Here is a 27,805-nt window from a genome sequence, read left to right on the forward strand (position 1 = left end):
TCCTGTTAATAAACAAGAAACTGGGCCCAGAGACTGAGGTTCATGTTTTGGATAAAGCTCCATTTGTCCTAAGGAACAGGGCTCAATGGAAATCTCCTTGATACATGGCAGATGTGGCAAGGCATCTTTTTCCTTAATTATATATGTTGTGCCAGCTAATCATTTGGCAATAATTATTCACACATTGCTTTTATCCTATCTTAACACAGGGGTCCCCAACCACCCAGGCTGCAGCCCAATGTTGGGCCATGGCCTACTTGGAACCAGCCCTGTGAGAGGTGGGCCAGTGTGCATGCCCACTCATGTGGGCAGCAGGACAGTGCGCACACACATGCATGCATAGTTCCACTTTCATGAGCAGAGGGTCGGCATACACATGCATGCACACACAGCTCCACTCACACAACTGGCAGGCCAGCACATATATGCATAGGGACTGCTGCTGTAATAATATGTTCTGCATGAAAAGTATTTGAAAGCGGCATCTCGTATAAAATGCAAGACTAGGGTGGTAACCCATGTAAGTAACGGTAGCCACATGATGTCTCTACTTAAAGATCTGTATTGGTTGCCAGTTCTTACCAGGCACAACTTAATGGGCTAAATTTTTCAGCCCTTAGCAGTTTAGATCCTGACTATCTAAAAGTGAGTCTCTCCTGTTACCAATCCATCCATCTGGCTGTCCTAAAGTGCAGGAGGAGCCATTCTATAGATGCTCAGTGGCTTGTTCTTCTGGCACAAGGGAAGGAATCTAAATTAGCAATTGACTTCCATTTTCATTCAGATATCTGTAAAGACAGTTTAGTAAAACATGCCAAAGACATACATCTTTGGCTAAATCTTTAACTATTAATTAGTGTTATTATCCATATTATGTTTTTATCTTCTCATGTTCTGTTGTAGTCTTTATCAGATGACACAATGAGACAAATACTATCAGGACCAACTCTCTGCAAAGGCTGTTATTCATCAACATTTTGCCAGGCTCTAGAAAATACAAGGAAAACACTATCAGACTAAATTCAAGAATTGAGACACAAAACTGGTTTCTTAGAGAGACAAAATAGAAATTCTAGCAACCAGCAAATATTTAAGGGCTAAAGGTTCCCTGAAGGAAAAGTGAAATGACCCAAAAAGAATGCACTGGAGTCAGACAAGGTGTGAAGGTCATTCCATATGCCCAGCTAAAGCAAGCTGGCATTTATATAAGGCAGCAGCAATAGAGGAAGATGCTAGAGGCGGATGATCACATTAATGTCAACTGCAAAGTATCATTTCATATTGTGCAAGAAAATACACTGGAAAACCATGCCTGTATTTTACCAAGAAAACCGCATGACTAGAGACAAGATAAAGTGGTTGTTGATATAATGCCAAGTTATTGGCCTCTCAGGTCAGTTGTTCCTTAACATCCTTAAAAGCCATGGTGGCAAAGTGGTTAGAATGCAGCTTTCAGGGTAATTCTGCTGAATGCCAGGGGTTCAAGCTTCACTGGCTCAAGGTTGACTCAGCCTTCCATCCTTCTGAGGTCAGTAAAATGAGGACCCAGATTGTTGGGGGCAATAGGCTGACTCTGTAAAACGCTTAGAGAGGGCTCTGAAGCTCTGTGAAGTGTCCTATAAGTCTAAGTGCTATTGCTATTGCTATCCTGTTAAGAAACAACTGAAGAACAGTCTTTCACAATACTCGTTGTGCTAACGGCACAGCTTTATTAAAGCCCCTGCAAGGATGGATGGATGGATTATATGATGTAGAAAAAGAAAAGCTAAAAAGAGACAGCTTTTTTGAAAGAACGGAATCCAAGGATTATGAACATGGGGAAGCTCTCAACACAGTGAAATATGAAATCAATCAATTATGTATTGTTGTCTTAAGTATCAGAGAATTGAAATGGGCTAGAATTCAACATTGTCAGATCTTTGTGGTAGAGCAGGTCACAAACAACCATTCTCATAACTACTGGAACTTTATTGTTACAGAGTATAATAGCAGAATTATACCACAGAGATTCAAGCTGGAGTAGTCATGAGTTTCTTCCTTGCCCACTCTTGTCGTTCCTGATTAAGTTGATATTTTTTGTAACAGCTGCCACATAACCTTCTCCAAACACTTTCAGTCAGAACATCCTACACAGGACATGAAAAACAAAAAGGATAGTCAGAAAAAACAATGCAGTAAAATATAGTCAATGACCAAATAATATTAATTAGATTTGTGAACAATTATTTAATATGATAGTTATCCACATCAATTCTACAACCATTGATGCAGAAGAAGAAAGTGTTAATGAGTTCATTCTGAAATTGACAGAACATGTAAGAGGATGTGGATGATTATGTTTTTCTGTATTTTTTTAGAGTAGAAAAAAATGTTATTTTTGTTACTTACAGATCTCCTCAGAACTGAAAATAGTATTATATTTTTTAATATTCCAAGTCAGTAAACTGCGTCTATGCTGATATACAGAAAGAAATCAAAGTTAAGCCTTAATAAGTTAAAGTGCCATTTTTTTCAGTAAGAAAATTAAAGTGTGATTTAAGAGAAAATACAGGAAAAGCCTGAGATTTATATCGTTTCAGAAAGCAGTAGGAGAAAATGATCTGATCAGTAAATGCCTGAGGGATACACAAGCGTGCTGCAACTTAATAAAAAATAAGCAGACCATCTTCCTACATCAGGGATTGGCAACTTAAGGTACATATTCTACTCTTGACTGTGTTGACTGGGATTGAAGGAAGCTAAGGTCCCCAAAATAAGAAGGGCAGGGTGCCTATTCAAAACCTATGTTTGTACATTTTTCACAGAAAAAGTGTTCAGAAACAGAAAAGACTTGGGAAGAGGTAATGTTTGACAAATTATCTTCCAGCCAAAGTCAGAAGCTCCTATACATGCATTTTGCAGGAAGTTCCCACTGGTTTCTAACACTTCCTCCCTTCCCCACTAATGGTACTGAGAGAACTGCTATTTGCACTTTTGATAATGCACTTTAATGGCATTCAGTCAAACTTGTCTTTTTTTGACTCTGACTTCCATACAGAAGAATATACAGTAGGATTGGATATCCCTGTCATCTTTCAATTACATCGCAAAGTTATGTACCACCTAGTGGTGTGAACAAGAAATGCAGTTTGAGAAGAATGCTTATCCTACAATATACAGTATTTTTTTTAAGTGCCTTTCAGACAGTCTTGACTTCTGGCAACTGCTTGGACAAGACTTTGCAGTTTTATTTGCAACATTTTAGAAAATGGCTTGCTATTGCCATCTTCCTAGGCTGAGAGGGGGTACTGACCCAAAGATACTTTAGCCTTGTGCCTAAGGCATATTTAGAATTCATGGTGTCCTGCCTGGTGCCTTAACTAACCATGACAACAAACTGGCTTATACACTATACTACAAATTACATTATTTACTTATTCATTTACTTACTTATTCATTTACTTACTTATTCATTTACTTACATCAAGTTATTAAATATATAGATCATCTCAATCTATTTCATCACACAGGACAACCAGTCTGAATGGTTCTATTTTAATTTTATTCAGAAAATAAAAATAAAAATCCTTTTGTATTAAGCTTGTATTAACAAGCAAAACTAGACAAGAATATTACAAATATAAATTAAAAAGAACAAAATAAAAAACACATATTATCCCTCCTAATTGAACACTGACAAATTTATTGCAACAATAATAGTTCATCTCCTTGCAAAGGAAGTTCAAAATTATTAGCTTCTACATTTATTTGTAACCTAATTGATCTGTTATTAAGAGCCAAAGGAGGGTATTTGATCTGGACAGATCATCAGAGATAATGATTGGGACAATTTTTGGTAAATAAAAAACCATGTAGACGTTCAATAAAAGTAAATTACATAACAGACTATTAACAAATGCCTTGAACTTTAACTTGGCTGTTGTTTAACCTGTCAACTATATTTCTTTCATATGTGCAATGTATGGATGACTTTTCATTGCCATGTATTTCACTTATATGTTTCATTAAATTCTATGCTTTTGCAATGACAAACATTTCTGTTCTATGAAAAAGTAATTAGATATATTTATCTGACTTTAAGACAGGATTCGATATTTTCAGATATCCATATTATTTTACATGAAAAATGATGCTGAACAGCATCTGCCCCATTCAGATTGCTAAGAGACTGGTTTTTCAATATAAATTTATGGCCCAGTTACATAGTGGATTAAAGACCTGATATAGCATGCAACATATACATGAATTGTATAAATTTAGGTTATGTATGGATACTTACAATGAAATATGCTTATCCTTTGTTAAAATGATATGTAAATATAGAGACCCCTTTATATTTTTATAAACTTTATTGTTATTCCTTGCTGTTTTTTTTCTTTTTCAATATTTTCCTGTTTTATTTTCTGAAATAAAAGTCAACAATATCTAAGATTTGTTTCATGTTGACTGTTCTCTCTCCTTTTTTTTACTCTATCTTCACATATTTGCAGTAGACAATGCACATAAAGGAATGATAAAAAGCAAGAGAGGTCTGCACTGCAGTGGATGACATCAGACAGCATCTTCTCACATATATCAAAGATATGGTGTGCATATTTGAGTGGGGGAAAGCTTGTTAAATAATTACCTCACATCAGAGGTGGTATTCAGCAGGTTCTGACCAGTTCTGGAGAACTGGTAGTGGGAATTTAGGGGTAGTTCGGAGAACTGGCAAATCCCACCTCTGACTGGAGATTTTATAGTATCCTTCCCCTGCCACGCCCACCAAGCCACGCCCACAGAACTGGTAGTAAAAATTAGGTAAGACTGGCTGATATATGGCACTGAATGCCGAATTAGTAACTGGTCTCAGCCTCCATGTGAAGACAATTTGACTACTACCCATATCAGAGGTGGTATTCAGCAAGTTCTGACCAGTTCTGGAGAACCGGTAGCAGAAATTTTGAGTAGTTCGGAGAACCGGCAAATACCACCTCTGACTGGAGATTTTTCAGTATCCTTCCCCTGCCACACCCATCAAGCCATGCCCCCAGAACCACTAGTAAAAATATTTGAATCCCACCATTGAGTGTGGCAGGGAGGGAATGGGATTTTGCAGTAACCTTCCCCTGTTAGGCCCACCAAGTCATGCCCACCAAGCCACACCACGCCCACCAAGCCATGCCCACAGAACTGGTAGTAAAAACCATTTGAATCCCACCATCAACTGAGTCTCCACCCAAGCCAATGATCACAATGGAGAGAATTGATCAAACTAACTCTGCTTAGGGACTTACTTGGGCAAGAAAGCCTGAGAGTCCTGTCAAAACATGGCACCCCTTGCTGGGCAGAACATCAAGTTTGAGCCACAGACAGCTATCACTACTGGAGAACCACCAACCACAGTATGTTCAGACCTCTAATAGCACTTAAGCTGCACCCTTGCGCCCCCCCCCCCCCACTTTACGTCCAGTGAACACAGAACTGCATCCCACATTCAGATATTATTTATTTCATTTCATTCATTTAAATCTAGACAAGGTTTCATCCAAGTGAGCCTGGAGCTGATCATCCTCCATCTGCTCAAGCTTCTTGCCAAGAAAGAGACTATCCGTCACCAACCTAGAGCTGTTTTCATCCAGGTTAACTTTCTCCCAAAGCAGCCTGATCACAGACTTTTTTTAAAAAAAGACTAAAACAGCCCCTCTCTCAATGAGGCCCTAGACAGTTTCTCCCAACTGAATTTAATAAGCCAAGACTAGCAATGGTTGAGTACACAAGCGGCACACAAAGTGGTAAATCAAGCAATCTTCAGGCCTCAACTACTGAAATTCATGATCCAACAAAATAGGACAAGATAGTTTTTGCCAGTTCTCCGAACTATTCAAAATTTCTGCTACCGGTTCTCCAGAACTGGTCAGAACCTGCTGAATACCATCTCTAGTACAACAGCATCTTTCTTTGGGCCAGGTTGCAACAGGTCCTTTATCACTTGACAAAGCTCCACCAGACTAGACAACCCTGAGAAGATGCAATGGAGGGGGAGAAGAAAAGTTTTTTTCACAGCTGTTGCACCACCATCACATATGCATGATAATGGGTGCTAAGCTGCGCTTGATTGTATTCAGCATAAATATTCCCCCACTTGTGTTCTACTTCCTTCACAGCCCTCAACTCAGACATATGCCTGTAATGCTCAGGCTTTGCAGGCAGGGACAGAGTCAGGGGTAGGATTCTACCTGGTCAGACTGGTTCTATAGAACCGGTTGTTATGATTCTGCCCAGTTCGGAGAACCAGCAAATCGCGCCACTGGCTGACCCCTCCTCGCCACTCACTCCTTACCTGGCATGCATACCATCAAACTTGCCTGCTAAGTTGCTATTTTTCCTTCCCCCACCCGACAATAAGCTGTTTTGCTGTGCCAGGAGATTTATATTAGCTAGAAAGCAGGAAATCGTTATATTTCTTGCTTTCTAGCTGATCTAAAAGCAGAGCTGAACCTTCCTTAGGACTGAGTGTTCTATTTTTCAGTGAAGACTTAGGTAGCAGATTGCAGAAAGATATATCTCTGAATGAATCTGTGATTCTATGAGGAACTCAATCTGCCTGCCTGCTTTGCCTGATTTTGGGTAAAAGTTGCTCTTTTTTTATAAAAAAAAATCAATATTTACATAAATATTTATAATATTTACATACAAGCCATGCCCAACCAGTCACATGACCACCAGGCCACACCCACAAGTTAGGCCATGCCCACAGAACCAATTGTTAAGAAATTTGAATCCCACCCCTGGACAGAGTGTTTATGAGTGATCATGACTAGGAAATCTTTGTATCTGTATTCCACAGAGCAACCAGAGCTGTAAGAGAAGCACCCAACTATACCAGTAGAAAACTCTCCCAGATCCCTATGTAATTTAGAAGAATCTGTGAGACTCCAGGGTCAGATAATCTTAATAGATTCCCTTCTCCCCCTCCCCAACTTGCAGAGAGGATTAGTTGCTAACAGTCTAAATTTCACAGGAAAAGATCTGACCATGACATCCAGGTAATTATTAGGTTCCCCCCACATTCAGATCACCTTCTTTCTGACTGGTCAAAAACCCTGCATGCAAACTGTAACCTTAATCTGTGTTGGACTAATACTGATAACATGTCATTGGACTGAACTGGATTCAGCTTCAACACCAGCAAACCCAAGGACAAGCTGGTATGGCAACCAGTTGGATGAGGGGAGGAGGGAACCTGAAGAAAAAGAATAAGCAAAAATGTCAAATCCTACTTCTTCGCACCTCTTCTCCTCACCTGGCTAGTTGTCCCTTCAAGTTATAACTTCCTCTACCATTGCTGTAGAGGAATCCATGTCTTCCCCAGGTTCTCCAACATATGTCTGATAATAGAATAGAATAGAATAGAATAGAATAGAATAGAATAGAATAGAATAACATGTTTCCAAATCCTTAGGTATCAAATTAATCTTAATATTATACAGCATCAGCAAACCAAATTGTCTAAACCAGGAGTGTTAAACTCAAGGCCCATGGGCAGGATCTGGCCCATGGGGCTGCCCTGGAAACAGCAGACTAGCCTGTGGTGCCTCTGCCAGCACCCTCCCGAGCTCTGTTTTCGCTGGCAGAGAGTTGCAAGAGGCCATTGCAGCCGAAAACGGAGCTCAGGACCCTGTTTTCGCTGGCAAAGCACTTGAGCCACCATAGGCACCCCTGACATGAGTGACGTCGAGCTGGCCATGCCCACCCCAGCTCCCTGACGTCAAACACAACCCTGATGCGGCCCTCAGTGAAATCGAGTTTGATACCCCTGGAACTGGACAGCTGACACTGTAAATTATTATTCATAATATAAAGTTATATGTGAAAAGAACTGTGAACAGAGTGAAACAGCTGCATAAATAGATGTACCACAAATAAAACAATTCATGAAAATGCAATCAGATTGCTCAAAAGTCTTTTTCTTTGCTTTCTGTCAGAAAAAAAAATACATGTGGACAACTGACATATACCTCTTGTTCACATACAATTCAAAGGGATATTTCTCCTTTCAGAGCTACATAATAATATTTAATCAAATAATAAATCATGAAAAATCCATTAATTCTCAATTCCTTATATACTTTCAAATTATTTAGGATGTAACCAAGAATACTGCCTTTGATATGTAGCAATTGCCCTAAAGAGACATTGGCCATTCTGTTTAAAAAAAGTGATAATAGTAGGGAAGTCCTGCTCATATTTTTGATATTCCATTTTTTCCTAAATTTATATATGATAAAGTATGATTCCTTCTGCTAAGAATAATCTGGTGTGTACTGAATTTTTATTTATTTATTTATTACATTTGCCACAATTCGGCAAGGGGAAACTCTGGGTAGCTTACAACTACTAAACAGATATACAGTAGCTTATGAAAACTAGTCTTCAGAAATCATACATCTTTTCAGAGGCTATACAAAAGGCTGCCATGATTAATAGATAATTAATTACTTTGATTATTAATAAATTAACATTTTAATCATTTGAACATTATTAATTTAATAGTATATTATTAATAGAGTAATAATTAATTTAAAAATTAATAATTAATTTCCATGTCTGTCAGTCTTTGTTACTTTTTGCGCAAAACAGAGACATACTATCTTTTTGCAAATGTGAAGTTATTTCAACATAGAGCAGAAAACTTTGACAGATTTCACATTTCCATGGTTTTGTTTTTACCGAATAAAAACCAAGTTTGCCCTTTCACATAGGCTCCATAAGCATAGCAAACCACCCCCGGTGTTCAGATATTATTTTTGATAATCATCTATCTGTAAACCTAGAGAATAAAAAAAACAGGATTTCAACAGTGTAGTTTACTATACTACACCCCGTTGAATCTAGAGTTTTGCAAATAAGTTTCACAAACAAGTTTTACAAACCTTCTTCGGGGTTTTTTTTTTTAACAGTTTCCTGACTATACAAACAGTAGCCAAAGTGTATTGTGTAGTGTGGAAAAGCTGCGTGAAACAGTTACCAGCCCAACAGGAAAGAATCTTCACCCTTGGTAACCTCACTGTACAAATATAACAGTGCAAAGTCTGAGCAGGCGAGCTTCAATGAACCAGGAGCCTGGGTGCTTCCCTACCACAAAGGGCCCGAAGTCGTAAAACAACACTAAAAAAAAATAGCAGAGGGGGAAAGACTGACTTTCTGATTTCATGCCTGGCTTCAGAACTACCACCAAACCAGATGTTTGCTTGAAAAATACCTTTGCACCTGCCAAACCAGCAGCCTGGAGCTTCCTCCTTTGTCTTTTCTTTCCCTCCCTTTTAAAGTCTCAAACTACAAGCGGAAGTTTTGAAGTTTTGAGCAACGGCAAAGTGCTTTGTGGTGGTTGTTTTATTTCCTGAAGACATACAATCCAATCTCTTTGGAGCAAAAATAAATAAATAAATCAGACAACTAAATTTTCTGAGGCAAAGCAGCAGGATTTTGTTCAGAGGCTTTTATTTCATAACAGAAAAGAATTTAGGAAAAGAGAAAAGTGGGTGTTTCTGAATATATAATTAATTTTACAGTCGAAATAGGGCTTTCTCGTTCTTCTTTCTTTTCCAGAGGGGTGATGTGTATCCCTGTTACTGGATCAGAACATTTATTTGTTCAAGATTTTGAATTCAATAACAAAGTCTCTGGTCCTGATAATAAATAGTTAATCATATTACCCGAGGGTATTACGTAAATCTAATTCAATTTCAGATACGGAACATCTCAACTTTGAATATTTGTTAATTAGCAGCTGGACAACAATTACAATAGTACAAAGACAGGACTTTTATTTAACTGATAGGCGTTTACAAATTCTTCAGGAGTCCTGAGCTTTCCTTTTCACCTCCAAAAGACCCAATGTCTTTCACAATTCTCTGACCCCACCAAAAGATCTTTTGGAAGAGTAGGGCTCCCAGATCTGGACTGCCGACATATGTATGACTTAATCTAATAATAATAATCTAATTATAATATGTTTTGCTGAGATCTGATGGTCATCCAGGCAATTGCAGCCCAGAATAGGTAGCCCTACAAGAAAAAAAAATTACAAGAAGTAACAATTGGAATGCAAGGTACTGTTACAATGGGCTCTTCCAGCCAGCCACATCAGTGTTTTCACTCCTTGAAATGCAAAAAAAGAAGGGTAACACAAATGGTGCTGCCCCTGTTTTCTCATAGCAATGAGGCCAATCACTACAGATTTAATGCAGCCCAATTTCAGGAAAGTCCTTGACTTACAACCGTTCATGTAGCGACTGTTCAAAGTTACAACATCATTGAAAAAAGTGACATGACCATTTTTCATACTTACAACTATTGCAGCATCCCTGTGGCCACATGATCAAAATTGGGATGCTGAGCAACTGGTTCATATTTATGACGGCTTGCAGTGTTCCAGGGTCACATGATCTCCTTTTGCGACTTTCTGACAAGCAAAGTCAATGCGGAAGCCGGAGTCACTTAATAACCAGGTTACTTCAGTAAATTAACAATTGAAGCGCTTCACTTAACAACTGTAGTAAGAAAGGTCATAAAAGGGGGCAAATCTGACTTAACAAATGTCTCACTTAACAACAGAAATGTTGGGCTCAATTCTGGACATGGCTAATCTAGTAAAGAGAAGGACCAGGGGACACATGATAGCAGTTTTCCAATATTTGAGGGGCTGCCACAGAGAGGAAGGGATCAAGCTATTTTCTAAAGCACCCGAAGGCCAGACAAGGAATAATGGATGGAAACTGACCAGGAGAGATTTAACCTGGAAATAAGGAGAAACGTTCTGACAGTGAGAACAATCAACCAATGGAACAGAAGTTGTCCTCGGAAGTTGTGGGAACACCATCACTTGAGACCTTCAAGAAGAGATTGGACTGCCATTTGTCAGAAATGGTGTAGGATCTCCCACTTGGGCCAGGGATTGGACTAGATGACCTACAAGGTCTCTTCCAACTCTGATTATCAGTTATCTGTAGTTGTAAATTGAGAACTACTTGTAATGGATTGCATTGGTTTTGTTTTCCTCCCCATCAAACATCATAACAGATAACAGATATCATCTGCCAGTGAGGGATAGGAGTACATCAGTACTGTACCATTTGTTCTGTCCACTAGGCAGTGGGTAGGGATAGACAACTGGACAACTGTGGATGACAGGTTCAATTACCTGTCAAGTGTCTGGTTAATAACTAGCTGGCACAAGGAGGAACAATGGGGTAAAGTGGGGGAGAGCTTTCCCAGCATTCTTGCTCAGCACAAATCTTCTCTGTTCGTGTTATCTGTCTATTGGGCTATTTTTGGTTAGCACTCTTCTGAAAGAGCACCAAATCCTTGTTATAAAGAAACCTGTTTAACAGGTTGCAGGCACAGAAGAACAGCACGGCTAAGATGGGAGAGAGCTCACTTGATGTTCCTGCTTGGTGCAACCCTTGCCCTGCACAGGAGAAAGCAAGAATATGATTGACGAGTAAACTACAACAAGAAAAAAAAATGCACCAGAATGCCGATTCGGTTAGTGGGTTATCAAGAGGTCTAGTTCAGGCCACATAAGCAGCAATTGTGACTATGTTTTATGTAACAACAATAGTCATCAAGTCATCACCGTGGAACCTCCTGCAGCTGAAACCAGAGTGGAGTATACAAATGCTGCTGTTTTGCCATGATGCATTGCACAGCTAGGAACTATGATTGCACGCTGCTAGTCCAAGCAGCATTGATCTATGAAGCAGTTATAGCACCTGAGAGACCTCAGAAATAATAGAAGTAATTAAAAAGAACCACCCTTCCTGGCAGAAGCTGTGGAAAATCTGTAATGCACTCAACAATGACAGAGCTATAACAAATACATAGCAAGCAGAATCTGACTCACTTTCCTGGTTTAAGTCAACCTTCCGTACAGCACAGATCTGGGGCTCATTCAAAGAGCACCAAATCTGTGTTTGAAAAGCACGCTTAGTACTCTTTCTTGCCAAACTCTTGGTAATAGAAAACAGTTTTTACAAAGGCCTCGATAATTAGATTTAGGAAAAGGGATTAAATTATAGAAATCCTGAAGAGTACTTACTTTCATTGTTAGAACTTAATTTATCTCAGAGTTGCTGGGTGAAGCTTTCTTCATTCTCTTGCTCACCTCCTCTGCACTGTATTGGTTCAGCTGCCACAGCCTCATGCAAAAGCATCAGGCCATCTTTTAAATCAACTTTTGTACACACTCCCTTCATAGCAACCAGATTTTTTTTCAAAGCCACCTGACGCTGTTCTTCACATGAACCAAAGATACAGAATGGTGGAGTTATATAACTGGAAGGAGCTTTTTAGACTGAGTTCTACTCATGCTGCTGTCAGCGTTCCAAGTAATGCACCCATAGAAAATAAAACTCTGAGGCATTCCTCAAAGAACAGTTTACTGGATACATCATATTGGCACAACTGGTGAAAGCTGACTCTGAAATTTCCTGTGGCTTTCACCTGATTAAAAATAAATGTTTTTCTCCCTCCCCACCCCCAAGTCACTGGTCACGCTAATCCAATCCAAGTGCTGGCCAGTCGCTGAGCTACTGGCTCCTTCTCTGACTAGCTACCTGTGGGAATATCTTTGGTTCCCACAGGAAAACTTTATTGTTTTGTCTACAAAACCCCATCTATCTATTTCCCATCATTGTGTGGCAACCCTGGACCCTCCAAGATGGCTTCAGCCAGGCTCACTTCAGGGTTGACAATGGCTGGAGAATTCTGGAAGTTGAATGTTGGCAAGTTTGAGAAAACATTGAATTAAATATATCATTAATTATTTATTCAATATATAGGTTTACAATCACTGTAGTTTACAATAAAACTAATTAGGAGTATACCTCTTTAGGTTTCAGTCAATTGAGAGTGATGTGAATTAACTGCAGAGTTAATATGAAAAATGATAACAAATTAAGGTTAGGGTTAAGGTTACTGAAGTGAGCAAAGGAATTCACATTGTAGAGAGTGTATTTTTCTTCCAATATTTTTTAAAAAAGAAAAACGTTCCGCAGTAGTAAAATCACCTGCAAAATAAAACAAACAAGCCCCAGGCAAATTATAAGTGAGTGGCATGCTGCACACTAGTTCTAAAATAAGGAAGCAACTTTTGCTTGAATTGCAGTGTTACCGTTTTTCATTGCTGCTTGTGCCATTGTGGCTCGATCAAGCTGTTCCTACTTGCTTTCAGACAGAATGATGAAATCTATAGCATCTGGAACATATCTAGGTAACATGTAGGCACAATTCACTGCCCTGGCATGCTTGATGTTGCCTGCAGGAAGCTTTACATGTCTGTGTTTCATTTTACAAAATCATTCTCAGAAAGAGTTGCTTTAGAAAATCTCCCAGCTCCAACGATCTTTGCAGCTGTTAAGAAATTAACTTCTCTCTTTTCATTTTTTTTCCCCTGTTTTAAAATTCTTCATTTTGAAAAGGGATGGATTTAAACTTTTAAAAAATCTGGTTGGCTAGATATAATAAAAGAGATGTTTAATACTTTACTTTGTATCCAATGTACTTAATAGGATCTGGACTTAAGGCTTGTTGTTAAGGCATCCTTCCTCCTCATCCCATCCAAAGCACTGGCGTAGATAGGCACATTTTTACCAGTACATTCATAAACTATACCAAAATATTCTGCAATAGTTTCTAGAAAGAGTTGGTTATCACTTAAGAAACTGAAATCAAATTATGGCTGAAGAAGCTCACTAACTGTTGAATAACAACATGAGAGTCAATTTCTGACAGATAGTTTATTTCATGACTATCATCATTAATTTATTGTTACCAAGGTATTTGGGCCACCTGCTAGGGGTGGATTATAAGCAATGGAGGATATCATACCCTACCAAAATATTAGAATGATGTTGAGAAGTCTCTGCTCTCGATAAGAATCGGAAAGGGAGGAAGAAAAGGAATTTGATCCTGCCAAACCTCTGTGCAGCTACTGTGGAGTCATGATGGCGCACTGGTTAGAATGCAGTATTGCAGGCTCTCGATCAGGGGTATCAAAATGCCTGGGGGGCAGATCCGGCCCGGGACGGGGTGCTTAGATCTGGCCCATGAGGCTGCCCTGGAAACAGTGAAGGACTGGCCTGTGGGGCCTCTGCCAGTGAAAACAGAGTTCAGAAGGGCCACACGCAGCCCTCCCGAGCTCGTTTTTGCTGGCAGAGGGTTGCAGGAGGCCATCATAGCTGAAAACGGAGCTTGGGAGCCCGTTTTCACTGGCAGAGCACTCAAGCCTCCACAGGTGCCCCCAACATGAGTGATGTTGAGCTGGCCACACCCACCCTGGCCACGCCTGCCACAGCCCCCCCGAGATCAAGCACAACCCTGATGCAGCCCTCAATGAATTCGAGTTTGACACCTGCTCTAGATAGTAGGCTCTCTGCCTACTGCCAGGAATTCGATCCTGACTGGCTCAAAGTTGACTCAGCCTTCTATATTTCCAAGATTGATAAAATGAGGACCAGATTACCGGGTACAATTTGCTGACGTTGTACATTGCTTAGAGATGCTATTGCTATTCCCAGACTACCCTGTGTTGGATTATGTGGTTTTATATTATGAAGAGGGATTTTTTTAAACGGGGTCTAGGAATTGTGGGTTGGGTTGTAGAGAGTGTGGCTGATGGGATCAGATCTTCTCTGGCTGAGAACCAGGTGTGAGGGTTCATGGAGTGACTCCCTACTGGGTAGTGAGAGTGATCAGGTAGAGTGGTCCTCTGGCTGGCTGGAGTTGTGTGGGGGATTGACTCAATGGCCCTGAGAGCTGTTACTGTACTATAGTACCTGTTAGGAGCTACCTCTATCCTGTTATATGTTATTTTGGAATGGGATTCCTTAAGAGTAAGAGGGGAAGTTGAAGATGGGGAATGTAGAGACTGACGGGTGAATAAGGTAGAGCATTGCATATCAGTAATAATGTGTATGAGGAGATATAATGGTGGGAAACGGCCAGGGTATTTCAGAGTTTATGGAAGCCAGGACTTCTATGGGCCCATCGCAATTATTCATGATGACCCAACAAGGAATAGCGGTCACAAACTCAATTTCATGTTCTTGTCGGAGTAGTGCCTTTAAAATCAGGAATTGATGGGCCTATTTTTGGTTCCTTTGTTATAATCACATTACAGTCTGCTGGCTATGAGCTTCTCTATGGCTACAACTCTTTGCAGGAAGGTGAACCTATTAGATGATCAGTTCACTCCTGGGAACTGATGGACCTTGCTGGGTTTCAGGGGGAGCTGATAGATAGAAGAGAGAGAGAGGGAGAGGGAGAGAGAGAGATTAGAGTTTTAGATAGGATTGTATCCAAGTGATCTCTCCTTCCATGTGGATCTAATGGTATACATTCCCTCCAGTGGTGGGATTCAAAAAAAATTATTACCGGTTCTGTGGGTGTGGCTCGGTAGGTGTGGCTTGGTGAGCGTGGCAGGGGAAGGATACTGCAAAATACCATTACCTCCCCACTCCTGGGGGAAGGTTGCTGCAAAATCTCATTCTGTCCCCACCCCGCTAACCTGCTTTCCAGCTCCATTCTCCTATGCATGGCAACAAAATAAGACCCAGCCGATCAGCTGGGACCGAGAGGCAGAGAATAGATGGAGGAGGGGCCAGTCAGAGATGGTATTTGCTGGTTCTCTGAACTACTCAAAATTTCCGCTACCGGTTCTCCAGAACTGGTCACAACCTGCTGAACACCACCTCTGATTCCTTCTGTAGGGAATGGGATGGGGTTAGCATCAATATTGATCAGGAATGAGTCTGACCCTCATCCTCTGCTTTAGAGGGTTCCACAGTGGTTAGGGCTCTCTTTGCTTCTATTTAGCATCTACGTAAAGCCACTAGCTTTACCATGATTATCACCACTGCATGAGGTATCATCAGTATGTTGATGTCACTCAGTTGTACATCTCTGCCTGTGTTGAGTTAAGCAATGTTGTGGCTGCTCTTTTATAGTGCCTGGAGGCTGTGGAAATCTGGATAAGGAACAACAGGCTAAAACTGAACCCTGGCAACATAGAGTGACTTTTGGTTTGAGGCTCCTTGGTTCTTGAAGAATGACCATTGCTGGTTGTGGATGGGCTTGTACTGCCCCAAACTAATTCAATATGTAATCTGGGAGTTCTTCTGGACTCTCAACTCCTGTTCAAAAAAAGTAATTACACCCTAGTCACCTGCCATTTAGAATACTGGAATGTACTCTACGTGGGACTGCCTTTGAAGCTTCTGTTGGTTCAAACTGCAGTGGTCTGCATAGTTCTACATAAGTAGAGATTTGTGCATATGACACCACTTATCCTGAAGCTGCATTGATTACCAATCTGCTTCACGGTACAATTCAGTGTGCTAGTTATCACCTTTAAAGGTCTACATGGCCTTGGGTTAGGTTATTTAAGATACTGTACATTATAGATCCTGTCCATTGAGAAGATACATCTTCTAGGATCAAGGAAAAGGGTTTTTCCAGTGGTGACTCCCTCCCGTTGGAATATCATTCCCCAAGAGATAAGATTTTATCCTACCTTGTTACTTTTCCAGAGTTCCTGAAGACATGATTTTGTTAGCAGGCCTAGTAACCCCTTACTGATATGGAGCCAATCAAATGACTGAAGTGAGTATGCGGTCCCTGGGACAAGTAGTGAGTTTGTGGATTTTATACTGTGCTATGTTGTAAGCCACCCAGAGTCACTGTGTATGAACAGGGTCATCGTGCATGAATTGGGTAGCCACAAAAAATTGTTTAATGGTAAAGAAGAAGATTCCACTAGAACAGGGGTGTCAAATTCTATTTCATTGAGGGCCACATCAGGATTGTGTCAGACCTTGGAGCGCCAAGGTAGGTGTGGCCACAGTGAGTGTGGCCAGCTTTATGTCATTTATGTTGGGGTGCCTGAGAGCTCTGCCAGTGAAAAGAGGCTCTTGAGCTCCATTTTGGCTGCAACGGCCATTGCAACCCTCTGCCAGCGAAAACAGCTTGGGAGGGCCACCTGTGGGGCTTACATGCTCCATTTTTGGCTGTGATTGCCTCCTGCAACCCTCTGCTAGCGAAAACGGAGCTCAGGAGGACCGTCCGCGACCCTCCTGAGCTCTGTTTTCGCTGGCAGAGGCACCGCAGGCCAGTCCTTCTCTATTTCCAGGGCAGCCCCACGGGCCATATCTAAGGACCCCACAGGCCGGATCTGGTTCCCAGGCCTTGAGTTTGACACCGCTGCATTAGAACAAAAGTTTGTTGACTGATAACTGTTTATCCCTGGGATGGCTTTGGTGAGACAGGGCTGCAGATAGAAGACCACAAAAAATTCAAAGAAGGTGGGGTGGCAACCTAAACTTTTAATGGCTTCGGGGTTGTTGTTTTTTTTAGATGAATTGCTGTCCTTAGAAAACATGCCTTAAAGAGTCCAAAGTCACTTTAGAAACATGTTGATTGAATCAATCTCAAAGTGCTTTTTGATTTACCATTTGAAATGGAAAATAAAAATCCTTATCTTTTAGGAGAAATATTCATTTCCTGAGGTGGCTTTGCTGGAGATTTATACAATTAAGTCTCCAACATTTATACTTAAATATGGTAAATATACCTTTAGAACCAATTCTGTGCTAGCATTTTGTGCTGGATAAAAACACTTATATAAGAAGAGAAAACAGCGTACTTTGGATGACAATAGCTTCAAAGACACGTGCATTATGACTCAGCTACATTCCAACTGAAAGGTCTTAAATGTGTTTTTTTTCTCTTTCTCTCTCCTACAGTAATGTTTACTAATGGCTGATTTTATCTGATATATATTCTGCAATCTGGCACAAAATCTAGCAATGCGTTTAGCTATATTAGTAATTAAACTAAACCGTTGGCAAGCTATAAACATGACTTTTTTGATCAAATCCAACTTCAAAAGTCCTCAAAGATAAAAATGCAAATTAACAAAAAGAAAAAAGATTAAAAGAAAGGGTGAGAGGATCAATGGGGGGAATTAAAACGTGTCAAGAAAAGAAAAACAAAAACAAAAAGAATGACTTCTGACTTTCTTCAGTGACGTGTAATCAAGTAAGCTCTTTAAATTAAAACAAGTGTTTGTCTTTCTTTCATGATGCTCAGTTCTCAAAGTATAATCCAAAGTCAGCGTAGGAAACACAAATATGTCACAATACCTCTTATATCTTGAAAGACAGAAAAAAAGAGCATTTATTTCTATATTCCTTTCCTTTTTATTTCATTTATTCCTGCTACGGGAAATTAGTAATTTTGCTTGCAAAACTCTAGCAAAAACTAAAGAAAGTTCCAGTTCTTCATGGATCACACAAGGGGAAAATTGGTATATGAATGTAATGATATACAATGTCATAATCTCAAAATGGATTTTAACATGGTTTTTATAATAATCCAATGCTAGCGGGTGGCTTGTTTGGGTTTTTTTGCCATCTTAACTTTTTAGAAATTTTAATTCTCCATTGTCCATTCAGACAATCTTTTAGAGCCCTTCCAATCATGAGATAAAATAAAATTATTATAATCTAGAGCAGGGGTGTCGAACTTGCATCATCATGGCGGTGTCATGTGATGTATCGCAACTTTTCCCCCTCACTAAACCAGGCATGGGCATGACCAGCACGTGACCCATCCGGTCTGCGGGCCGTGAGTTTGACAGCCCTGATCTAGAGGTTAACTAAGTTATGAGTATCAATGGGTTTGTTCCAGGTCATGCCACCCCAGAAGTCTCATACTCAATTTATCAATGTGTGCCACCTCATTAGTTCTGTGAGGTGCTCGATACTTTATACCAGTGGTTCCCAAAATGGGCAGTACCGCCCCGGGGGGTGGTGGGATGCCTTAGAGGGGGCGGTAAGAGTCAAGGAAGCTGGAAGGGGGGCGCTAAGAGGCAGTAGAGGGGTGCTGGAGGTGTGCCCCACGCAGGGCACAATTCAGAGGTGAGATTTTACCAGTTTGCAAGAACCGTTGTTACCGTTCCAGTTGGTTGAAGAACTGGCAAAAAGGGCCCCTGGCTGGCCCTGGCCCCTCCTCCATTTTCTGCTGTCAGTCCTTATTGCGCATGCATGACATTGCGCACATGCGCAACAGTCGCTGACAGCATTTCCCGCCTGCCCTGCCCAGTCACTCCTTATGTAGCGCATGTGCACTCATTTCCTATTTTCCCACCCGCCATCGCTACCATCACCAGCCAGCCAGCCCGCCCTGCCTTCCTACCACCATCTGATCTAGGTGAGTTACACTTGGTAAGCCCACTCCAGCTTTCCTCCATTTTCCCAACGTGCCTGCCTTGAACGCAATGGTGGCAGAAGTGGAGGAAAGCCAGAGTGGGTTTGCTCTCCTTTTCAAATGTCCCGCCGCTGCTGCATTCAAGGCAAGGCCCCACAGGTCACTGAGCCCCATGCATTGGAGTGTGCAGCAGTCAATTGGGTGAACCTGCAGGGCCTCTCCTCGAATGCAAGGGCAGCAGGATGTTTGAAAACGGGAGCAAACCCACTCTGGCTTTCCTCCGCTTTCCCGACGTGCCTTCTGGATTTTCTCCGCTTTCCCGATATGCCTGGCTTGAATGCAGTGACGGCGGGATGTTTGAAAAGGGGAGGAAAGCCAGAGTGGCTTAGCTCTCCTTTTCAAACATTCCCACCGCAGCTGCATTCAAGGTGAGGCCCCACAAGCTCACTCCATTAAGCCCCTTGCACCGGAGCATGCAGCAGTCAATGGGGTGAACCTGAGAGAGGGAAAGAGAGAGAGACAGAGACAGAGAGAGAGAGAAAGAAAGAGAAAAGGGACAGAAAGAAAATGGGACAGACAAAGAAAGAAGGGGGGATGGAAGGAAGGGACAGAAAGAAAAAGAAATAAAGAAGGAGGGAGGGAGGAGAAAGATAATGAGATATTTATTCTAGTCCAATCACCTGCTCCATCAGGATTAGAAGGGAGTCTGTGTGTGTTTGTGTGTGTTCTTGTAATTTACCAGTACATTTTGGTTTTGCCTTCTTCAGAATTGGCACGGTAATACATTGAGGAAAAGTAATTTTTTAGGGTGAAGGTCTGCTCCAATGGATCCTGTTTAAGCCTCAGCAAAATGTGAGAGCTTCCTGATAGTCTTGTCCATGTTTCGTCCACAAAACCTTTAATTGCTGTAATAGAAGCCAAAGATGTTTCAATGTGCTGGCAAAGATGCTGGCAAAGATGTTTCAATGTGGGAAAAGGCCTCTAAACTAGGCCTCATTTCAATCTGATGCTGCAGCTCTCTCTGTCTCTTTCTCTGTCTCTCTCTCTCCCCCCCCCTCACTCTTTATCCCTTTTCTTTCTTTCCCTTTTCTTCCTTCTTTCTTTTCTCTCTCTCTCTTTACCTCTCTCTTTCTTTTCTCTTTCTCTTTCCTTCTCTCAGGCTCACCCGATTGATTTGGTGCACCGCTCCGCTTGGACATAAAACAAATGAACAAGAATCAGCAAAGCATCTCCGATTAGATTCTATTCACTACTAGAATCTAATCAGAGATGCTTTGCCAATTCTAGTCCAATGACCTGCTCCAGCAGGGTTAGAAGGGAATGTGTGTGTATGTGTCTGAATGGCTGTCAAAACTCCAGAACAGGTCCAGTAGCTCTGGGGAGGTCAGTCACAAATATTAGGACACTTGCCAAGCAACTGGCCATTAAGCAAGGACCACTTGTATTTGATTTTAAAAAGCAGGTTTCTACTACCACCACCACCCCGTAACTGTAACTCTTTTCAAACCAAATGTGAATATACACATATTGTAAATATTCTGATTTTCAGAGCAGAAATGACAGAAGCAGAAAAATCAAAGAAGAAATGTAGACAATATAGTGTGGAGTATCTGAAGTATGGATTTATACCAGCATCATCAAACCAGCAGCTGCCACAGTGCCTAATATGTGGGAAAGTATTTTCTAATGAGGCAATGAAGCTTTCCAGACTGAACGAACATTTGAAGAAGGCACATCCTGACAAGGCAGACAAGAATCTAACTTTTTTTCAATCACTTCGTGACAATTTCAAAAGCGCCCCACACTGTCTCACATGTTTTCTAATACTTCCCAACAAAACACTGATGGTTTGCATGCATCATACAACATTTCATTGCTCATTGCTAAGTCTGGAAAGCCACATACTATTATGCCACATACCAGCCATTAGTGAGGTTCTGAGTACTGTTTTGCATAAGTCACCATATGATATAATTAAGACAATTCCTCTCAGCAACAATTCAGTTCAAAGAGGCATAGATGAAATGGCTGAGAATGTGGAAGATGTATTGTGCAGCATACTACGGACAACAGACTTTGCATTACAGCTGAATGAATCAACTTCGCCAGGCAATGAATCTTTGCTTCTTGCTTATGTGCGCTTTATTGAAGATGAAAGTTTGACTCAAGAGTTATTTGCGAGGCAACTAAATACAGATACTAGAGGGGAGTCAATATTTCATGTTGTTGAGCAGTTCTTCAAAGACAAGGAAATTCCACAAACCAACATACTTGCTTGTGCAACTGATGGAGCACCATCAATGACTGGTCACTACCGTGGGTGTGTTGCTTACTTGAAAAAAGCAGTGCCAAATGTCTTTATCATTCACTGTGTCATTCATTGCCAACATCTGGTTGCAAAAAATCTCGGTGATCGCAATGATGGACTATTCAGAGAGCTCTGTGTTGAGAATTATGAAGATTTTGATCGTTTGCTGCTTCATACAGAAGTTTGTTGGCTATCAAAAGGCAACTGTTTGAGATGCTTTTACAATCTTTTTGACACTGTTGTGGAGTTTTTTGAAGGCAAGAATGCTTTGCTAAGTGATAAACCCAAAGAGATCAGGCATGACATCGCTTATTTATCAGAACTGTTTACCAAGTTTAATGAAGTGAATTTGCAGTTGCAAGGAAATGAAGTCAATCTTATTAAGGCCAAATCTGTCATCTCCACATTTATTTCAAAGTTAGCTCTATTCAAGCGCAATATAGGCGGTTGCAAGCTATACCAATTTCCAAGCTTGTCTGAGCTAGAAAAGAAAGGTGGGATACAAGATGATGATCTGCATGTTTTTTGTGACCATTTTGACATGCTGCATAAAGATATGTCTGAGTGGTATCAGGATCTTCTTTTGATGGAAATTCCAGATTGGGTGATAAATCCATAAATGGGGTAGTGGAGGAACAACTAATAGAACTGGAAAATGACATTGAGATGAAGCCAAAGTTTAAGAAATCATACCAAGAGTTTTGGTTACAGAAGGAAATTTCTGATCGCTATCCTACACTATGGACAATAGTTAAGAAGCTCCTTGTTGCATTTCCAACATCATATTTGGTGGAACGTGGTTTCAGTGTGGTCATCCAACTTCTCTCCAAGCAAAGAAATAAGACTCCAGATTACTGAACATGGTGATTTAAGACTCCTGCTGAGTGACTTAAAACCAGACATTAGGAAACCGGTATCAATTCACCAAGCACATCCATCGCACTAGTAACTGCTTCACTGTTCAGTAAATTCTTAAATTGATAAATGACTATCAGACTTTGAAAACCTGGTATCACTGGATCATGTTCAACCATTTTGTTGAATTAACATTAACTTAAAAGATTTTTAAATTGGATTTGAATAAATGTGCAATTAATTGTTACAATTTTGAATTTTACTGTTACTATCTTTTTTGGGTGGGTCGTGCAAACCGCTATTCCAAATAATGCTGTTTATAGGGGGTGGGAGTGGGAGTGGGGAGCGTTGAGGATGAGTTTGTAGCACCAAGGGAGAGGTGGACTGAAAAGAAAAGAAAAGGAAGAGAGGGAGGGAGGAGAAAGTGAATGAGATATCTTGTCCAACCAGCTGGGTTAGAAGGGAGTGTGTGTGTGTGTGTGTGTGTGTGTGTGTGTGTGTGTGTGCATGGCTGTCAAAACTCCAAAAACAGGTCAAGTAGCTCTGGGGAGGCCAGTCATAAATTAGAACACTTGCTAAGCAACCTGCCATTAAGTGAGGACCACTTGTATTTGGTTTGCCAGTCACCAAACCATGCCCACCCAGTCACATGACCATCAAGCCACGCCCACCCAGTCAGGTGATCAGCAAGCCACGCCCACCCAGTCACGTGACCAGCACGCCATGCCCACCTAGTCACATGACCAGCAGGTCACGCCCACCCAGTCACATGACCAGCAGGCCACTCCCACCCAATCACATGACCAGCAGGCCATGCCCCCAAATTAGGCCACACCCACAGCAATTTGAATCCCGCCCCTGGTGGGGGCACTGAGGATGAGTTTGTAGCACCAAGGAGGCAGTGGACTGAAAAGGGTTGGGAACCACTGCTTTATACAATGAAAAAAAAATTATAGAAGCATTGGACCTGTTGGCTGTGCCACAAGAAACTCAAGGAACTCTGTGGTAATGTGGCATCACTGAAGCTCCAGATTCAGATGCTTTCCCATTTCTACTTCATCAAGTTCTTTCCTGGAAGGGCAAAGGAATAAAGCCATCTCAGCCAGAACAAGGGCTGAGTGTGGCTTCAGGCCTGAACAGGCTAGGTCCTTCTGTGGTACTTTAATGTAGAGCTAGAAAGGCAGATACTCTCAGCTGCCCTGCCCAGTGCAAAGTCATCTTTTCTTCTCCATCTAAAGCAGTGGTGGTATTCTACCAGTTTGGCCCAGCTCTACCTAGCTGGTAGCAGGGGTAGGATTCTACCAGTTCACACCTATTCTCTAGAACCGGTTATTAGAAGAAATTACTGGCCTAATCCTGTAAGGAAGGCAGGAAGGAAACATTCTGGTGTTGCTTACAGAAACTGCCTCTCCGTTAACCCTTATTACATTCTTGGCAGGACTAGACTTCCTGTCTCTGGAACTTCTCTGGAGTATTTTTTTTTCCTCCTTTGCTGGTACTTTGTTGTTAAAAAATTTGAATCCCACCCCTGGCCAGTAGCGGTGATGAGCAGCAGAGACCGAACCAGTTTTCTCCACCACTCTGCTGTTGGGCCCACCCGCCCGGGCTCCCATACTCCCCTTTATCCTGTGCTTTTGAAGTGCAGCTGCTTTGCACAGCATAGCAGAGTGGTACGCGGCAGCTGCTGAAGCTACCGGGAGAGTGCAGGCTTGAAGGAGGTGAATTTGGCACGCATGCGCATGAAAAAGTGTGTGCACGCGTGCAAAGCGTGCCGACCAAGCCACGCCCACTGAACCAGTGGTAAAACTTTTTGAGTCTCATCACCGATTTAAAGCCATGCCAAGGACCAGCCATAATTTTGGCAGGGAGAACAGGCCTGACTTGTCTCTAATGCTATCTCTATGTAGGCCTAGGAGTGCAACTATCCCTCTGGGCACTGTTCGTTATCAACTTAAGAGATGTACTATAGCGTCTAGCCAAAGACAACCATTTTCACATTTGCTCTCCTGCTATGGTATTCTAGGCCCTCTTGCTTTCTATTATTCTAGGCCCTCTTTCTTTCTTCTCCCTCCTGTGTTTAATATGCTTTGCCTCGCTTGTTACATCAGTTAAAATGGGCAGGGAGCACTCCTGTCTTCTTTTGAGGTAACCTCAGCAGCTGAGAAACTGACACCCAGTAGGCCTCACTTCCTCTTAATATTATTGTAGCCTGAAGAAAATGAGTCAGAAAGCCGTAGAGGGCAGGCAGGGCCTGCATTGAGGCCCTGCATTAAATCATAGTGCAGTTTGGTTTTGATTTGGCATATTAGTATTAAAAGTGAACCAGACAGCTATAGATTCTTCAAGGACTATAGTTTGAAAGTCCTGTATTAGCATTTAGCGTGACTCCTACCTAATGTCTAAATTATTCAGAAAGGCTTTGACCTGCAAGAGAAAAGATTTGGGAAATCTTGAAAGTAAACTCTACTTTCTATCCTTTTCACTCCACAGTTGTGCTACGGTCTTTCAATATAAATAAATGCATCAAATCAATCTATATTTGATAAATCAATAAAAAGTAAATATAATTACTTATATGTACAACCACTTAGCAGAATTGTTTCAGGAATGTCATAGCCTATCCAAGAAATATATATTTAAGAAATAAACTGGCATTGTACAGAGAACATTAATGAGGACTGAAGATGTAGATAGCTTTGTATGATGCTTAAGAAGGCATTGAATCTATTGTTAGAGTATTCTGGTCACTGAATTCCTGGTATACCTCCAAAGAGGGTAAAAGATTGAGGAAGACAAGAAATAATGAGAGCACCTTAAGGAATTAGATGGCCGGTTTTACGGTCTGTCTAATGCCCACAGAGCCAAATGGAAAGGTGATTCTTTCTGCTGCTGAAAATAGCAATTTCCCTTTTTCTCACACTAAAAGGTATCTGCATTTTCCCAGAGGAATGATGATTTCACTTGGGGTTGCAGATATTAACACAGGAGACAATCGTTACTCCATGCCCTTGGTGTGTGCCAGGCAGATAATAATTTCTTCTATTACCTGAATGTACTTTTAAAAGATAGAGGAATCTGTATTTCCCCGGAAGTAGTATATGCAACTGGTGATGCAAATATGAGAAACTTGCTTTACAAAATAAACTTCAGCTTCTTCTCAACACTTATCATGTACACATTCAGAAATAGAAGACTTTATTATCATATCTGTACCAAGTTAATTATGCTCCAGGAAACATGTTTGGTCAATAAACAAAATCACATAAGAGATGTTTTTATAATCTTTATAGGCTTTGAAGAGAGGCAGAAGAGGGCTGACGCATAGAGGGTTAAAAATCTAGTTTAAATATTTCAGTTGAGTTCAGGTGTACTACTGAAAGAAGTCCACATAATTGCTGGTTAAGAAACTTAACTGGTCTGAAAAGTTTGGAATGCTTTCTCCTAGGTTACTTACCACACTGAAACCACGAAATCAAATAGCATTGTTTACTCTTGTTTTTAGTAATAGTCTTTAGCTGTGCGGACAGGCAGAAGATCCAATGTCTGTTGTATATATTTGATGTTCCTATTCAGTTCCTATGTCACTGATAATTAAGTGGCCACTGGTTGTTACACCCAAAGTAATACTTTTGGGTCAAAAGGGAAGGAAACAATGAAGGAGAAAATGGTACAGGAACGAATCCAAATTAGTAGCCTGAAGATTAGGGTCCTTAGGTTTTTTTTCCTTCATGTCAAAAAAAACACATTTAAAGTAATAAATATATAAGGGAGCAGATTATGAAGTATCCATCATAGATGCAAATGTTCATTATAGACGAAGAACTGACTTTGGAGCTTTTACAGAGTGTTTTTCAAATTTGGCAACTTTAAAATGGGTGGACTTCAATTCCCAGAATTCTCCAGCATGCTAGCTGCAGGATTCTGGGAGTTGAAATCCACACATCTTAAAGTTGCCAAGTTTGAATATGTTGTTTTGAAACATATTTTTCCATTAGTACCCCAAATATTTTGCCAGACTCTCAAAAATTCAGCAACAACTCAAACGTGCAACCTGGGATTTCTGGAACTTTATTCCAAATATAAGGTTGGGAAGAATGGAGGGGGGGGGGGGGCAAGAGAGGCCATGGTTAAAGCAAAACATTAAGCAAGGGAGGAATCTCATAAACAGTGGCGACACTTTATAACATTGAAGCCTGAAACCAATCTCTAAATCAGTGTTCTTGTACTGATCTATTAGGACTTTTGGAATTCCTTAGTTCTGAATTCTGGGAGATCTAACATTTCCGATGAGTGCCAGTTAGAGAAGACAGGTCAAAATCATGTTTTTAAAAAGTAAGGAATATTTTACAGAGAAGCAGTTGCATTCTGATGTCCAACAGAGAGTCAGCTATCTGTCTTTCCACATTTCTCACTCCTAGACCTAATTCAACCACAAAGATAAACATTGGAATAACCATTGCTTACATTTAGCTCAGATTTCTGGAAATGGAACAAACTTCTCTGAAATCCCAATTGCTTGCCAAATGATCAAGCATCTGGGAATATTTTCTGATACCGCCTGAAATAGATCTTTGCTCTCCCAAGAGAAAGTGAAGTCTCTCATTGCCCTTCAGGATAGGAAAGCTATTTAAACCAGCATAATCCCTGGAGACACTAATTCCCCTCCACTCCACTTCCTATTTCTGCAGTATCATAAACACATTTGTGGTATAAAGATAGACTGCTAAAACATACAATTTTCTACTTTGCTAATAACTCTTTTATCCCCAAGTCAAGGCAATTTTTACTTGTGCAATGTAATCAATAATTTATTTGCCCTCCCAGGGTAAGTTGCCCCCCCCCAAATTAGAAAAAAAAGTCTTCCATTTTTTTTTCCCCAATGGAATGCTTTTCTTAAACTTAATTGCTGTAGGGAAGAGCTGTAGCAGAGATCATGTAAGGAGAAAATTAATGCTCACTTCACTAACTTGTTAACCACCACCACCCCCAGCCCCCTTATATAGCAATTCCACTTCCGAGGAAAAGTAAACTTTCAAATGAAACCAGATGACACTTACAGCACTTACTGGTTATAGATGTGAGACCCTGAAAAATAAATTCCTGGGTTCATGCCTGGAGTGCAGGACAAGCAATACCTCTGCTTGTGATATTCTGTTCCCAATCTGTATAAAAAGCAGCAATGAAGGCAGAGGGGGGAAAAAAATGAATGGAAACTATGAAGCTTGCCATACCATAAGCCATTCCCAATGCTCTGGAAATGCCTCCTGCTTTTTGTTTGCTTTGTCATCACCAACATCAGATCACAGATGTTTTCAGGAGTTGACTCCACTGGATAAATGGATGTGAAATCTGAGCCGGGATTGGGGGACGGGCAGGGGGGCCCCGTGGCAAGCA

At 40.9% G+C, this 27,805-nt stretch overlaps 1 long non-coding RNA gene across 3 annotated transcripts; it reads right to left on the reverse strand.

The window, feature by feature from the left end:
• Nucleotides 1–470: 470 nt before the first annotated feature.
• Nucleotides 471–27,805, reverse strand: LOC113441757 (uncharacterized). Of its 3 annotated transcripts, XR_015744285.1 has the most exons (6): nt 12,083–12,409; nt 11,423–11,452; nt 10,334–10,447; nt 7,263–7,370; nt 2,001–2,126; nt 471–987 (listed from the first exon to the last, which is right to left on the reverse strand). It is a non-coding gene; the product is annotated as an uncharacterized LOC113441757 (long non-coding RNA). The 3 variants fall into 3 exon arrangements; XR_015744284.1 differs by lacking the exons at nt 7,263–7,370; nt 10,334–10,447; nt 11,423–11,452; nt 12,083–12,409 and adding an exon at nt 27,469–27,805; XR_015744283.1 differs by lacking the exons at nt 7,263–7,370; nt 10,334–10,447; nt 11,423–11,452; nt 12,083–12,409 and adding an exon at nt 27,478–27,802.

Source organism: Pseudonaja textilis, chromosome 7 (assembly GCF_049901715.1).
Source record: "Pseudonaja textilis isolate UNSWEBS1 chromosome 7, rPseTex1.2, whole genome shotgun sequence".
Taxonomy (NCBI): Eukaryota; Metazoa; Chordata; class Lepidosauria; order Squamata; family Elapidae; genus Pseudonaja; species Pseudonaja textilis.